The following is a 16,195-nucleotide window of genomic DNA, read 5'->3' as shown; positions in this document are numbered from 1 at the left end:
TTTCGATAGTACTTTTCTGCACAATTGTTGTATATTCAAATTCATTTTTAATGTAAGATAGGTATTTTCTGCCTTTAAGGTGAGAGCCAAAAATAAAATTTTTCTTTCACATTCAAAAAAAAAAACACAAAATTATGTACATAAGATTATAAAAATTTTTTTTTTCTCTTGATTCGATTATATAGAGGATTCGATTATATGTAGTGAAAAATTTTTGGTGACTCTATATAATCGATTCCGACATGTATCATTATTACCGAAAATAATATTTGGGTTCAAACTATTCTCGAAACGTGAATCTTTAGAATTGAAGATTTGCGAAAAGTGCATTACTTAAAAAATAACGTAAAGACAGTAAATTTATGAATCGGATAAATTAGGCTAAATTTTCAACCGACTCAAAGTAGCTCCATTTGTACAGGTTCATGAACTCGCATGAAGCAGGCTGCGAACTGATTCACACTAACAAAACACTAACAGACAAAGCAATTGATGAGATTCAACAAAACTGGTCAAATGAAAAACTGTTAGGTGAGCAAGCAAAAACGTAGAAAATCAATTCAACCACATCATCAGCTGAACCAATAATTAGCCACCAGTCTATTGTATTCCTGTAACAGATCATACCACATCCTTCCTAGCACGATTTATACACCGCAGTAATGAATACAATCGTTGATTGAAAATAAATCAAATCAAGGAACAACTCGCGCAACCAATCATTACTTGCCCCAACCGATAGGAAAGTCGTGAGCAAATAAATCGAGAGGAAATTATTATTTCTCGGTTCAACATCAAGTTAGACTCGTCGGTAGTGGCGCATCACTGGCTAGACCGAAAATCCTTTTACGCTTATTCAATGCTGCACAGTCATCCCATCTATCATCATCATCATCATGACCATCACCATCATCATCATGACCATCGTCATGATATCATGCTATGTTCCGAGTTCCAACAGCCAGTAGATGGACGCCCTCGGACGCCGTGGACGTAAGGTACTAAATCTACTTCGTCGTCCCTACCAGTCGGCTTCCTCATCCCGCGACGCATTGGGCTTGGCATTTTTGCATACGAATATATACGTAAATCCATCTGCCAGACGGCATTGGCCTGACCTGCCACAAACTGCACATCGCCCGCCGCCCTAAATGCGGAAATGGCCAGCAATGAACGACTCCATCGCGCTGCGCTCCGGTGATGAATACCGTTTGGGTATAGCCTTTGATAAATGATACCTCGTTGCAAAGTAATATTTACTTTTTTTTTTTGCTCTCTTCCTTCGCCCTTTTCCCCAAGTTGTTTCTTTTTAACCCCAATAGCAATTTACATCCGGGCGCGTGGTTCGGTAGCGGGCAGCCGGTGGACGGCGCGGTCTATCATCGCCCATAACTGTTGCATCACACGGGGCGACCACACAGCAGAGCCCGGTAGGAAAAAATGCAACGCCATAGGACCAGACAGTGCAATTCATGTGCATAATTGTGGCTATGGATGTCTCTTTATTTAAATGGTTTGAGGCTGGTTGTTAAAGTTTTGTCTTTGTGAATTACATTAGTTTTTTATTGTTCTACACTTGAAGGTGTTAATAGTTGATAAATGTGCATTGTTTTGTTTATTAGTATATTATTTCCACTAGAAAATTACATCCACAATTAAAAAATAATAGCTTATTTTTTAATTGTGGTCCAATCATTGAATAGGTGTCATATTCATTTTGTTGATTCATTACCAATTATTCAATGCCCGAAGCACATAGCTTTTATTTCATCGTGAACGGTAACGGTGAATCAAAAAATGAATATTTAACTAGTAGTGAAAGGTGTGATTTGCAATGTTCTGCACGCTTCTTCTAGTAACTAGAGCATGTCTAGCGGTATCTTTTTACCTTATGTTATTTTTTGGATTATCGGAAACACAAACTTAATCTGCAAGGAAATTATACAGGAGCTTTAGAAATTCGATGGAAAGAGATGATAACATGCTAAGATTTGCGCCAAATCCAGGTAATCAATTCAATGGAAAACTTCTCTTTTAACCAACTCACATTAGTATGGACTGCACTTAATCGCTAGCACTTGTACCACGGCATGGATGGTTCCATTCGGTGCTGCCGGTCGTGAGCAGGAAAAAGCGTGAAGCCACCTCGATTTTAGACGGCAATAATCATCGCGATAATGAGTGCAGAAACTCAATAGGTGAAAACTATCACTATTGTGCATAACACTGCCGTGGCAGTCGACGATGACGCCTTGCGCGCCGGTTTTCGAATAAATCGGCGTGGCAGTCGACGTTATGAAAGTACTATTTACGGCGCAAAAATCAAGTAAAGCCCTCTGCAGCATCGGTAGCGATAGGTCTCGCTTTGGATGCTAATTCTGATCGAATGAGATCTAATTAATTTTAATTAGAAATAACTATCGGAGCACAACGCGCAGCGGAAGCTGTTGAGCGAAACTTGAATAATATCCTACACGGGTAGAAATTTGATCTCCAAAACGAGCAAAATGACTCATGATTCCCGGTTTCTAGCTCATGATTTATGAAAATACACCATGAATAAAAATCATGATATCACGAGCTTCTTGCAGTACAACACAACGCAAAATCATGAACTATTATTCATGATTTTGTGCTTCTGATATGGCAGTTCAGTCATGATTTGACATGAACTCACATTTCATGATTTTATGATTTCATTCATGGCATCGGAATCAAATTTCTTTCCGTGTATATTAATTTCGATCATGCCAATTCGTACCAGTTTGCTTCGAGATTTAGCTCAAAATGAATTAATTGGCACAAACAATATTTCATGAATCATAAAAGATTACAGCTTGCGAATATCCTCATGTCTGACTAAACATTACATATGGTTCAGCAGCTTACGTTACGCCGTGTAATAAATTAATTCCGAGGGAAATTACTTTTGGCAGATGGATAAACCAAACAGGGCAAAGATTCAATGCCTATTGTTATTGTCATTCGCATATCTTATCGCACGGTAATAAGGCCCCACCAAAAGCTTCCGGTGCTACAGTGCGTTCCACTGTCGTAAAACACCAGCGCTTGACAGTTTAATTAGCGCTAATGAATTTCTCTCCCCTAATGAGTACCGCGCCACACCGTCGCGCGCGGCCATGGCAAGTCCCAACCGACCCGAGCAAGCGAAAGCTTGCGAACTAATTGAAATGTCAGCCAATATAGCCGTTGCTTACGCGCAAAATCAATGCCCGTATCCTACTGCTATTGTGCAAGCGGAAGACAGGAGCTAAAATTCAATTGCAAAACCTTGGTCGGAGCCAACGAGAGCCAACAAACGCGCGTGTTGAACAAAAACCCATTAACATCTTTATTGCAGTTTTCCAACGAACGAACGAACAAACGGCCACCGTCGACGGTCGATGTCAAGCATCAGATCCTGAATAGCCAGTCCTGCAGTTCTGCACCCTGCACAGGTGCTACACGTAGGCGGAAGTTTTCCATTAGAAATTTTCACAAATGAATTGAAGTTCAACCTGCACGGAAAGAAATTTGATTCCGATGCCATGAATGAAATCATAAAATCATGAAATGTGAATTCATGTCAAATCATGACTGAACTGCCATATCAGACAGCACAAAATCATGAATAATAGTTCATGATTTTGCGTTATGTTGTACTGCGAGAAGCTCGTGATATCATGATTTTTATTCATGGTGTATTTTCATAAATCATGAGCTAGAAACCCGGAATCATGAGTCATTTTGCTCGTTTTGGAGATCAAATTTCTACCCGTGTGCGTTGTTGAATTTGAAAAACTAAATTTTTAAATTATGGTAGCTATCTAAATCTGAATGTGTCTAATTGTTTAAAAAAGGATAAATCTAATTTCCCATCCCATCATCAGATTAAGACGGACGAAGGCACGTTAACACTGCCTAAAAATATCAACTGACTTGCACGAATATTTTCACTAACCTATTAGGAATTGCTCTCCACTGTACTCAGTCCTGGGCTACTCGTCGCCAGTTCGTTGAGCGTCTCGACACACGCAACTCGACACACGCAACTCGACTTTAACTTGATCGAGTGTTCTAGCAGGTTGAGTCCCTCTTTTACTGGTGCCGGTGAGGTTCTTATAGAGAACAAATTTCACTGCACAGTCGTCCGGCATCCTTGCGACGTGATCGGTCCACCGTAATCTGCCAACATTCGTTAGGTGTACGATAGGAATCTATCCGAGTAGTACCTGCAACTCGCGAATCATACGCCTTCGCCACTCTGCGTTATCTATTTGTACTCCGCCAAAAATTCTGATGTTTCTCATCGTTATCCAGTAATTTTCTTCTACTTCTTGAAGCGGCAACAGCAGTCATACGCTTGGTGTATGTAATGGTCGTTCGTGTCTTTGATGGAAGTCTATCACTTGGAAAATGTATGGGGAAATTAAACCTTGTGTGTGTGTGTGTTTTTTTACCTGAGGAAATGCCCTATGTCAGGAATACTAATGATGTATGTTTACATCACGTGGCACAATGTGAGACTCTAACCCACTAAAAACCTCACGGGTGCCTGAACTAAACCTCCTCGGAAGCGGAACTACCGTTAAGTATTACTTCGGCGGGGGAGGTTGTGTATGTACACCCCGATCTGGAGATGACGACCGTCATAACGTCCACTCCTTTACATTCACCCTCGCAGGGTTCTGCCGTCCTTGATGCTATTACATGCTCTTTCACCATCCACTTTCATTGCGGCTGTCGAGACGTGTACCGATCCAGAGATGGCGACCGTCATGACTTTCATCTCCTCACAGCCACCCTCGCAGGGTTTCTTGTTGGGCTCAGCATTGCTCCGTCGTGTTCGCCACTGCACTTCCACCTGTCGAGACGCGAACCGATCCAGGGATAGCGAGCAACATAACATCCATCTTTTCACGGCCGTCCTCGTAGTGTTTCTGTCCAAGCTTGGTTTGCTTCGTCGCGCTTGTCTGTCTGTCGAGACAGTGCTAATCGGGATTGGTAGCTCGCTGGTCATTTCTCCACTGTCGCTGTAGTTGCAACATAATCTGTGCTACACCTGTCGAGACGTGAACCGATCCGGAGGTGGCGACCCTTCACAGGCACCCTCGCAGCGTTCTGCCATCTTTGATGCTACTACATGCTCCTTCACCATCCACTTTCATTGCAGCTGTCGAGACGTGTACCGATCCAGAGATGGCGACCGTCATGACTTCCATCTCCTCACAGCCACCCTCGCACGGTTTCTTGTTGGGCTCAGCACTGTTCCCTCGTGTTCGCCACTGCACTTCCACCTGTCGAGACGCGAACCGATCCAGGGATAGCGACCAACATAACATCTATCCTCTCACGGCCGCCCTCGTAGTGTTTCTGTCCAAGCTTGGTTTGCTCCGTCACGCTCGTCACTCCACCGATGTGTCTGCCAAGATTGTCTGCTAATCGGGATTGGTAGTTCGCTGGTCGTTTCTCCACTGCCGTTGCAGTTGCAACATAATCTGTGCTATAACGCCGGTGATGGCATTCCACACGCTCTCCTCCCGACACATTTCGCCCATTATACTCTCCACCGTCAGGGGCGGCATCTCCCTTCGTATCGCGGTAAATCGCGGACATTCAAAAACCACATGCTGTGGTGTTTCTACAGTCTCTCTGCATTCCGGGCAGAATGGTGTCGCAGCGTGCGGTTCGGACCGGTGCAGGTATTGCCTGAAGCAACCGTGACCCGAGAGAAATTGCGTCAAGTGGAACCCGACTTCTCCATGTTTCCTGTTCAACCAGGTTGACAGAACCGGTATGAGGCGGTGCGTCCATCTGCCATTCTCGGCCCTATCCCACTCTTGCTGCCATTTGCTCACTGACTCTTCTCTCGTCAGCCTCCTGGGTTCCTCTGGTGTTTCTTCGTCCGTAGCAGTCGTTATCTTCCACGAGCATGATGCTGATGGGGATCATTCCAGCGATAACACATACTGCCTCCGACGATATTGTTCTATACGCACTGGCAACTCTTACAGCCATGAGTCGGAAGGTACTATTCAGCTTCACGCGATTCCGCTTCGATCGTAGTGCTGCGATCCAGGCTGGACCTCCATACCGCAGTATCGATGATGGCACACTAGCCAGCAGTCTCCGCTTGCTAGTACTCGGCCCGTAACAATTCGGCATGATTCTGGCTATCGCATTGATAGCCTTCGCCGCCTTCTCGCAAGCGTAGTCGACGTGGCAGTTGAAGTTCAACCGGTCGTCTATCATTACTCCCAGATGTTTGACCGCGCGCGTTGAAGTAATAATGTGCTCTCCGACGGTGACGACTGCATGTTGTACGGATTTACAGTTGCTAATTAGCAGAACCTCCGTTTTATGGTGGGCGATTTGTAGCTTTGCACCAAGCATCCAGATCTCGATACTTCTAATCGCCTCTGTCACTAGCATTTCTACCTCCTCCAGCGACTCGCCTGTCACCGATAGCACGATATCATCTGCAATGCCGACGATCACCGCGCCTCTAGGCAGCTTCAGAGACAGTACACCGTTGTACATCCCGTTCCAGAGTGTTGGGCCAAGGGTGGAGCCTTGTGGGACTCCAGACGTAATGTTCATCGTCTTGCGCCCCTCAGCGGTCTCGTAAACAAGCGTCCGATTCCTGAAGTAACTCCTCAGTATTCTGCATAGATATCCCGGGACATGCATTCTAAGCAGCGACTCGGCAATGGTCTCCCAACTGGCGCCGTTAAAGGCGTTTTTTACGTCGATCGTTACAACGGCGCTAAAACGATCTCCTCTTCGCCTCTGTTTGGACGACTTCTCGGCTAGCTCGATTACTGTCCGAATTGCATCCACCGTGGACTTCCCTTTCCGGAACCTAAACTGCATGTTTGACAGACCGTGTTCACCTTCTGTATACCTCGTAAGTCTATTCAGGATTTTCCTTTCCAGGAGTTTTCCGCATGTATCCAGTAGACATATCGGCCTGTATGACGCTGGATTCCCCGCAGGCTTTCCTGGCTTCGACAACAGCACTACCTTCTGGATCTTCCATCGGTCCGGGAAGCTACCATCTTCTAAGCATTTCTGCAGCATGGTCCTGAACAAATCGAGATACGCTTGCATTGCTGCCTTAAGAGCTACATTAGGAATCCCATCAGGACCAGGGGCCTTCTTCATTTTTAGCTGTCTTACCACTGACACTATTTCATGGATGGAGACTTGCAGACCATCAGCGCTAGCCCTCTCTTCTGGACCGAGCGGTATTGTTGACCACATCGTGGGGGCGTGCGTCGGAAAAAGTCCCTCCGCGATGGCTTTCAGCTTGTTCGGACACAACTAATAATCACAGGACCTTTTACTTTCGCCATAACGATTCGGTACGCGTCACCCCAGGGGTTGGCGTCAGCTTCTCGGCGCAGCTCCTTGAAGCAGTTGCGTTTAGTTTGTATTATCTCCCGTTTCAATGCAGCCCTGACCACTCTAAACGCCGCGCTACGTTCTTCCCGATCTGCTTCAGTTCTGGTTCTTTGGACGCGTCTTCTGGCTCTGAGACATCTAGCACGATGGTTGCTAATTGCTGCATTCTACCAATAAGCCGGTCGCCGGTCTTTTCTCGGTTCCTGTTTTCTGGGCATGGTAGCATCACATGCCATGACCAATATATCTGTCAACTTCTTCACATTCAAGATCGATCTTCTACCGTCCACCCGGAGTGCCTCGACGAAAAGATCCCTGTCAAAGGCCGTCGTCTTCCACTTCCGCTCGTAGGTTCTGGCTCTCTGTCTTATCGTCGGATTTTGCCGGCCGATTCTAAATTTAATCGCCTGGTGATCGCTATGGGTATACCCTTCGCAGACCCTCCAATTTATGTTCGGCATCAGGGATGGACTGCCAAAAGTGACATCAATGATGAATTCGTGGCCGTCTTTACGAAAGGTGCTAACGGTACCTTCGTTGAACAGTGCAATTTTCATCTTAGCCAGGGCTTCTAACAGACTGTATCCTCTGACGCTGGTGCATCTGCTCCCCCACTCCACAGCCCAAGCGTTAAAGTCTCCCGCAACGATGATCGGCCTTCGCCCGATGATTTTTTTGGTCAGCGCGTCCAGCATCTGATGGAACTGCTCCATGGTCCATCCTGGGGGTGCGTAACAGCTGCATACGTAGATTCCGTTGATTTTGACAATCACGAAACCTTCGTACGAACTGGAAGCCACCTCCTCAAAGGGGAACTTGCCCATTACGTGTATTGCAGCCATTACTGCTTTATCAGGTGCCTAGTTACCGTTACCGGGAGGAATTCGGTACGGCTCTGCAATTATCGCGACGTCGCACAACGTCTCCGTTGTAGACTGCCACATCAGTTGTTGTGCTATGTCGCTATGATTGAGATTGATCTGGGTCACCTCCGTCACTGCTGACCGGCCTTCGCCTTTTTATACGTTGGGCATTGGAAGCCTCCAGTCGTGTGGTAATTTCTCTCTAAATTTTTGCAGAGCATACACTTCGGTGGTTTTGCGCAGTCGCTTGCAAAATGGCCATTCTCGCCGCATTTCCGACACGATCTGGATCTATCCGGACCTTCACAGTTACGCGGCTGATGGCCGAAGCCCCAGCACCTGAAACAACGTTCCATTCCAACTTCCAACTTTAATTTTACCCTTCATCAGTAACTTGGGCGCTGCTACCGCTGAGAGACGAATCGTCGCCGTCTGCGTTCCGCCATATGCATTCCTGAGCCGGATTACCATCGGTACGTCGCCCAATTCGCACGCACTGTTCTGTCGTGATCTCGTCCAGGTCCCTGCACTCGATCACGGTTTCTTGGGAAAGTGCTTTCACGTTCGCTTCATCTCCAAGTGCTATGGTAACAAGATCCTTGACACCCGCGCTCTTAACCGATGCATCCTTTTTCAGCTCAAAAAGCATCTCTCCCATTTGAGTTCGCCTAGTTCTTACCACTTTCTCTCCGAGTTCCTTCAACTCCGGGGCTTCTCTGACTTCGCTGGAGGAGGATCGCTGCGTACGAAACGTTGGCGTTCGCTTCGACAACCAGCGCATCACCCTTAATCCTCTTCCGCCGAGGCCTAGGCTTCTTCTGCTCGCCATTCTCCACTCCATTTTGTTTCTGCTTCGTCTTCCCCTTCTGGCTTGCGACGGTACGCCATCCACTACATTCGCCTTGGTCCGGATTGTCTTCCTCTTCGTTCTTAGCTTTCTTTTGCTCCTCTTCCTCACGAGGCGTTTCCCTCTTCCTTTGTCCGTGCTAGAATTCACTACTGGAGGTCTTTTCGGCGTCTCTGATGCTTCAGCGGTTCTGTTCGTGGCATGGCTAAATGCGTTTTCTGCAGCCAAAGCTCTAGCCTCGAGTTTCATATGCTCGCACTCAACTGTAGTCATAGCTGATTTAATGCTTGCCACCAACTGCTTGATCTGCGTGTGGACGTTATGCCGCACCTTAATGAACTCGTAGAGCTCATCGATTTTCGCTCTGATCTCCATCATCCCGTCTCGAGGGGCGAAACCTCCAGGCTTTGGCGTGAGCATCTGAATCAGTGTCATGTGCCCTCCTTTCTGCTCTGCTGGAGGTACACTACTGCTTCTACTCGTCAGTGTATCCTTGTTCGGCACTGGTGATCGTTGTAGCTTTCCACTTCTCGCAAACACGTTCGTCTCCTCCTGTGGCGTACAGCCGTTGCTGTTTTTGTTTTGCGGTGTACTCATACTCTTGGGTCCCTTCTTCGTGCCGGTGTCTCCTTCTTCATTGTGTTGGTTGGTTGAATTAATCATTTCTGTTGGCTCCCAACTCTAGGCCGTTATCTTCGCTTGTATTTGTGTAGTCGGCTTTACGATCCCATGGTGATATATGCAAGCAGGGAGGCCATGGCAAGGAACACTTCCTCCCATCCTTCGTGGGGATAGGGATGTCAGCATCCGATCAGCGTTAGTCAGGAATATATCATCTGAGCCTACACCACCGCAGTTGAACGTGAGTGACGAGGTTTGAATGTACCTAGAGACCAGCCACGGTTTTAGCGGAACGGATGGTAGCTGTGCCATTAGCCTACTCGCCGTTTCGGGAAGGTGTCACCCTTCCTTACCTAAGGTAGCAGAATAGCACAGCCGTCAGCCCTATAGCGTCTAATCCGATCGTTTTCCCGCCATTCCAGTATACCATAATTAGGATCTTCCTGGAACCGATCCTAATGTGCCCACGGCACTCCTGACATGGCTTTTAGGTTTATAGTCCTGAGCTATAACAGGACACTACGACGTCTGCAGCTGGCTCATGGGACTTGAGCTAAACTCGCGTCTTTACACCACTGCACTACGCCGCCCGAAGGCACTACGTGCCCCACTTTCCCTGTTAGCACACAACCGAGGGTGCAACCAAAGACTGGTATTTGGTCGACCCTAGGCCCGGTTGCGTCCCAGCCGGCACCGAGTGGAGGTTGGGATAAGAGTTCCCGTTCCCATTTTAATGGCTATATAGGGTCGTACATAGCCAAACTGATTGTGATCGACACCATAACCTGGGATAGGGTCTTCACCGGCCTGTGTTGTTCTACGTAAAAATCCTCTGGCTACATATATGCTAGTTGTTAGATTGGATTATTTGTTATTTGTTATAGCGACACGAACGGTTTGCACATCGCGGCAATCGAGCCGTGCCCGCGTTGAACCTGACGAATGATCAACGATTGGAGATGTTTACTGAAGGAGATGGAAATGTACCACGGAAAAATAATTTTTTTTCCTAACCGCGAATAACTCGTGATAACAAGATTGGTTGTTTTCTCGTTTATTTTTAAAAAGTAGAGCGAATATCGATAAGAGTTCATAAAAACCGCTTTTCCGGTTTGTTCTGTGATATTTTTGCACTCAACAGAGGGCGTCACAATAAGCATGCTATTGAAAGTTTTTTTTTACTTTGAGAACAACCATAATAAGGTGTCATTTGCATGTATTTTTGTGAGCCTGTTTCCTAGTTATTATCGTTTTCAATATCGATGGGCTTCTGAATCAATTATACCATTTGTTTTTCTTACCACCTGCTGATACAAGAAGAAAAACTTTTCCCGGTACTGATAAATACCATACGATCGACGAAAAATTCCATTATCATCAAAGTTTGACGCGGCATAATACGACACCAATCACAATCAAGCTTGCGAAGTGCCTGTGGAAAATAGCTAACCAGGCAGCGTGAAAATGGCAGACCTGGTGGGTTGGGTATGGGTGGTTGGCAGATATGTTTGTTGGTACAATAGAAGGCACATAATTGCAATCGAAAGTTGTCACACGCTTGTGGTTGTTGCGGTGTCAATTGGCAGTTTTGCCATCGTGCAGTAGGAAAAGTGAAAAACAAAGCGAAATTATCCACCAGCAGGCAGCTGCTGGTTTTACCATCAAGATATTAGGGGGTGTGAAGAGAGCTAACACTTATATTTGCTCATAATTGTTTACAAAACCACACGAATGAAGATGATGACATTAGATGCTTTCAACGAATGATTTGTTTCAGTAATTCATTTATTCACGTTTATAAGTCATTTGAAGTGATGATTTGACAGGTGTGCAACTATTATGCTCAATGGGACATAAAGCTTTTTGATAGACAGAATGATGGTACTGAAAAATGCGCAATCGTGTTCACCTTAGCAGCAGTTACGTTGTACGTAGCATTCGGTTGCATCCTTCAACATGGTTCCATATGGATTGCATACTAGCAGGTTACTCTTACTTCACAATTTGCATCTAGGTAACATTGTTCATGTCTGTAAGATTACACTTGATGTGATGGAATAAACGTGATGATGTGCATGCATTCATATTTTATGGGTGCAGGGATCAGTGCTCCTGACTGTGACAAATGTTGCTGGTTTGTGATGTAAGGAGAATCTGATGTAAGCATTTTATCTGCCACTTTGTCACAGCTGATGATCGGCCATTCATCAATAAACTTAAAGTGTCGTAATAGGTCGTCCAGCCGTAGCACATGACAATAAGTAATAGGACTTTGTATATTGATTTTAAAGACATACCAACTTACTTCAAACTTTGTTCTATGAAACTTTTTCCAAGGAGATTAAAAAGAGTAATCTTAAAATGTATTTATTCCGAAAAAAGAACGTAAAAACAGAGGGCAATTTAAGCCCGTCACTTCAAGCGCGAGACGTGATTTTGTTGCTGGTAGTTAAACTAGTTACGAGCGCGAATGCTGCAAATTGGTTAGCATATACTTTCGTTGCGCTGCGCTGCTGCTGGGAATAGTACGCTCATCCCCGAAGGAAATGTTGCACTTTAATATTTCCGGGTGCAGTTCAGACACCAGTGCAGTTTTTTCTCGTACTATCCGTGGTGAAGTTTTGAAACCTGTCACACGCTAGTTGTCGTACCGTTACGGTTTACGTGCAGACATATGTATGAACATCGCTGAAAAACCGGAATGCTCTCCAGAAAAGTGACATGAAGGTAATTTTGGACATTAATTCAATATGATGGCACGACCGGTGGAAAAGTTTAGCCATAAATGTGTTTTATGTGAGGCTTTTAGTTTATGACAGAACTTTTTTTTTGCTGGATCCCTTCGTTTGCTGGCTCTCTCACTGGTGCTGCTGGTAGGGAATTTCATGGTTTCGCTGAAGATTAAGCTAAACTCACGGGAAAGTGCAGACGTGCGGCGCATGCATAATGGCTGTGTGTGTATATGAATATGTATGTATGCAGAGGTGATTAGCTGTCATGGAGAGTAGTTTTAAATTTATGAACACCGTGTGGTGTGCCAATTTCAAATAGCAGCGGCATTTCGGGGGGAAACTCTAATTTGCCATCGGGAATTATGGAACCAGGCAATTGAATAAATCCATTATATCTGGGGTGTCTCTGTACACTAATCTGAATAAAGTTATTTTACCTTTTTCATATGGATTATAATAAAAGCACGGATTAGGTTCTCTTTGTTATGAAGTTATCGGAAATAACGCAGTGGTACGAAAACAGGTACGCAATGTTAGAAAATGAATTAAACATAGATGCCATGATGCCGCTCAACTCAACGAATTTAGAAAGCTCTGTGATGACCTGTTTTTCAAATAGGTTTTTAGTTATTTACAGACTATTAGACTCATTTTAAATGTACTATAGCTTATGAGACCACCACTGAATATTTGATTACTTTTTGTTTAGTAAATGATTGTAAGTCAATCTGCACGAAAAGTAGAATTTCACAGTTTAAGTTGTAAAAGTATAACATACTGTTAAAGAATTTTGCTTGAATGTTCGTAGTTACGTGGGTTTAGGCCGATTGCCGTACTATGGCAACGCTCAGCCGCCTGCTCCGGTTCAGTGGCTGGAGAGCAGGCGCTCACTAGGTTGAACCGTCAAGAGAGAGCCACTGACGTCCCTGGCTAGCAAGGCTACTTCTTCTCGTACTGGCAGCATTCGCATGAGTGCCTCTTTACATCTTACATCTGTACTCCCGAAATCACCTGTTAATTGACTTCAAAGCAGCATACGATACAGTCGATCGAGAGCAGTTATGGCAGATAATGACCGGAGCTATATAAGCTGACCAGAACTGTATTGGATTTGGATCGAGTGATGTTTTTCGAGCGCATCTCGGGAACACCCTCGAGTCCCATCGAGATGCGGCAAGGGTTGAGAAAAGGTGACGGCTTATCCTGCATACGGCTGATGCAATTTATGCCAGACTGAAAATGGAGTCTAGGGGGATTGGGCTAAAAATAAATGCGTCTCAGACCAAACACATGAAAATAGAGGCTCAAAAGAGACAAACGCGCGCCTCTCACGGACTTATTATCCTTCTGCAGAATCACTCCGTCGAGCATATTTTGAAATATTGCTATTGAAATTTGATATTTAGAAATCATCCTATTAAAAATTTGTTATTTTCATTTGATCGGGTGGTCACTTGTCTACAACTGCAAATTGTAAGAATTTTGTATACCGGAGAAACGCACGGATCTACCCAACAACTAGGCAACAAACTAGACTGTGAGAACAATCGTGCGATCACCGTTCTCAATGTCGCCTACAAAATGCCCTTTTTATATAATTTACTAGCTGACTCGACAAACTTCGTATTGCCGCAAATTAAACTGTGTTGTACATAAATCGTGGATATCGGATGACCTTTGTCACTATCTTGAGTTTTGCAAGTTTTCGGGGAGTTCATGGGTGTTTTCATATACAAATTTTTCTTCACAGTAAAATAGAAAACAACTCCGCCCATTGCTTAGCCTGATAAAATAAAGCGGATAGCATTTAAATATTCGCCATCATTACAAACCATTTCGCCGAATACCATTTTGCGGAACACCAATTCTCGGTTGACCATAACGCGGAATATTGAATTTCGCAGAATACCATTTCGCGAAAAACCTTACACGGGATGTACCATTTCACGGAAAACCTTTTCGTAGAAAGTACCATTACGCAGGGGTGACCCAACTGAAGGAAAGTAATAGAGTCAGTAGATCTAGGAAAATAAATAAACCTAGATAGAGGTTATCTCTACGGGGGGCTGCCCCCCGCAGTGGCCGGCGCTTCCGGCGGCAGGTCGCCGACAACACTCGCGGCCTGGGGCCGTCTCGCGCTGAATTATCTAATGTTACTATTGATAGTTTTTGGTGGTCTTGTTTTTGATTAATGTTTTTTGAAAGAGTCTAAAATTTCTCGAGTTCGATTAGTTTTTGAGTTACGCAAAAATTTCTGGTTTAGTTGTATGATAGTCCTTATCCCCCTACCACAGGGGTGAGGGGTCTCAAACCATCATTTGAAAAATTCCTGCCTCCAAAACCCCCACATGCCAAATTTGGTTCCATTTGCTTGATTACTTTTCGAGTTATGAGGAAATTTGTATTTTATTTGTATGGTAGCCCCCCTCTTAAAAAGGGAGAGGGGTCCTAATTCATCATAGAAAAAATTCATGCCACCAAAAACAACCACATGTCAAATATGGTTTCATTTGATTACTTAGTTCTCGAGTTATGAGGACATTTGTATTTCATTTGAATAGAAGCCCCCCCTCTTAAAAGGGAGAGGGGTTCCCTCCTAAAGAGGTAAGGGGTCTCAATTCATCATAGAAAAAAAATTGCCTGCAAAAATACCCACATGCTAAATTTGGTTCCATTTGCTTGATTAGTTCTGGAGTTATGAGGAAATTTGTATTTCATTTGTATGAGAGTCCCCCTCCTCCTAAAAAGGTAAGGGGTCCTAATTCATCATAGTAAAAATTCATGCCTCCAAAAACACCCACATGTCAAATATGGTTTCATTTGATTAATTAGTTTTGGAGTTATGAGGAAATTTGTATTTCATTTGTATGGGAGCCCCCCCCTCCTAAAGTGGGGAGGGGTCTCAATTCACCATAGAAAAAATTCTTGTCTCCAAATACACCCACATGTAAAACTTTGTTCCATTTGATTGATTAATTCTCGAGTTATGCAGAAATTTATGCTTCATTTGTATGGGAGCCCCCCCTCTTAGTGGGGGGAGGGATCTCTAACCATCATAAGAACCTTCCTTGGCACCAAAAACCCCTACATGCAAATTTTCACTCCGATCGGTTCAATAGTTTTCGATTCTATAAGGAACATAGAGCAGACAGAAATCCATTTTTATAGGCATAGATTTGTATGGGAGCCCCCTCTTAGTGGGGGGAGGGATCTTTTGCCATCAAGAGAACCTTCCGTAGCCCCAAAAACCGCTACATGCAAATTTTCACGCCGATCGGTTCAGTAGTTTTCGATTCTAAAAGGAACATAGGGACAGACAGACAAACTCACAGACAGACAGACAGACAAACAGACAGACAGACAAACAAACAGACAGAAATCCATTTTTATAGGTATAGATAGATATAATAGATAACAACATATGTCATTTACCTGAAATTAAAAACACCTAACATTACAAGTTGAAGAAAAAGTCTTCTGGTTAATTCTGTTTCATAACAAAAATCTATCACAATGTTCCCGTATTCGAGATAATTCGTATTTGAAATTCTGCTAAGACGCTCAAAATAATGACTTTTAATTACCTAACATTAGTTTCTTTTTCTTACTACAGTGGACCCCCATTCGTTTGAACGATTTCTCATGCAAACTAACGGGGTTAGTTTTTATTTTAACATCTGGCAACCCTAAATATGCTGAAACTTGTATGAACTGGCCACTCTGCTCTT

Source organism: Sabethes cyaneus, chromosome 3, assembly GCF_943734655.1.
Source record: "Sabethes cyaneus chromosome 3, idSabCyanKW18_F2, whole genome shotgun sequence".
NCBI classification, from domain to species: Eukaryota; Metazoa; Arthropoda; class Insecta; order Diptera; family Culicidae; genus Sabethes; species Sabethes cyaneus.
This window is presented reverse-complemented; position numbering follows the sequence as displayed.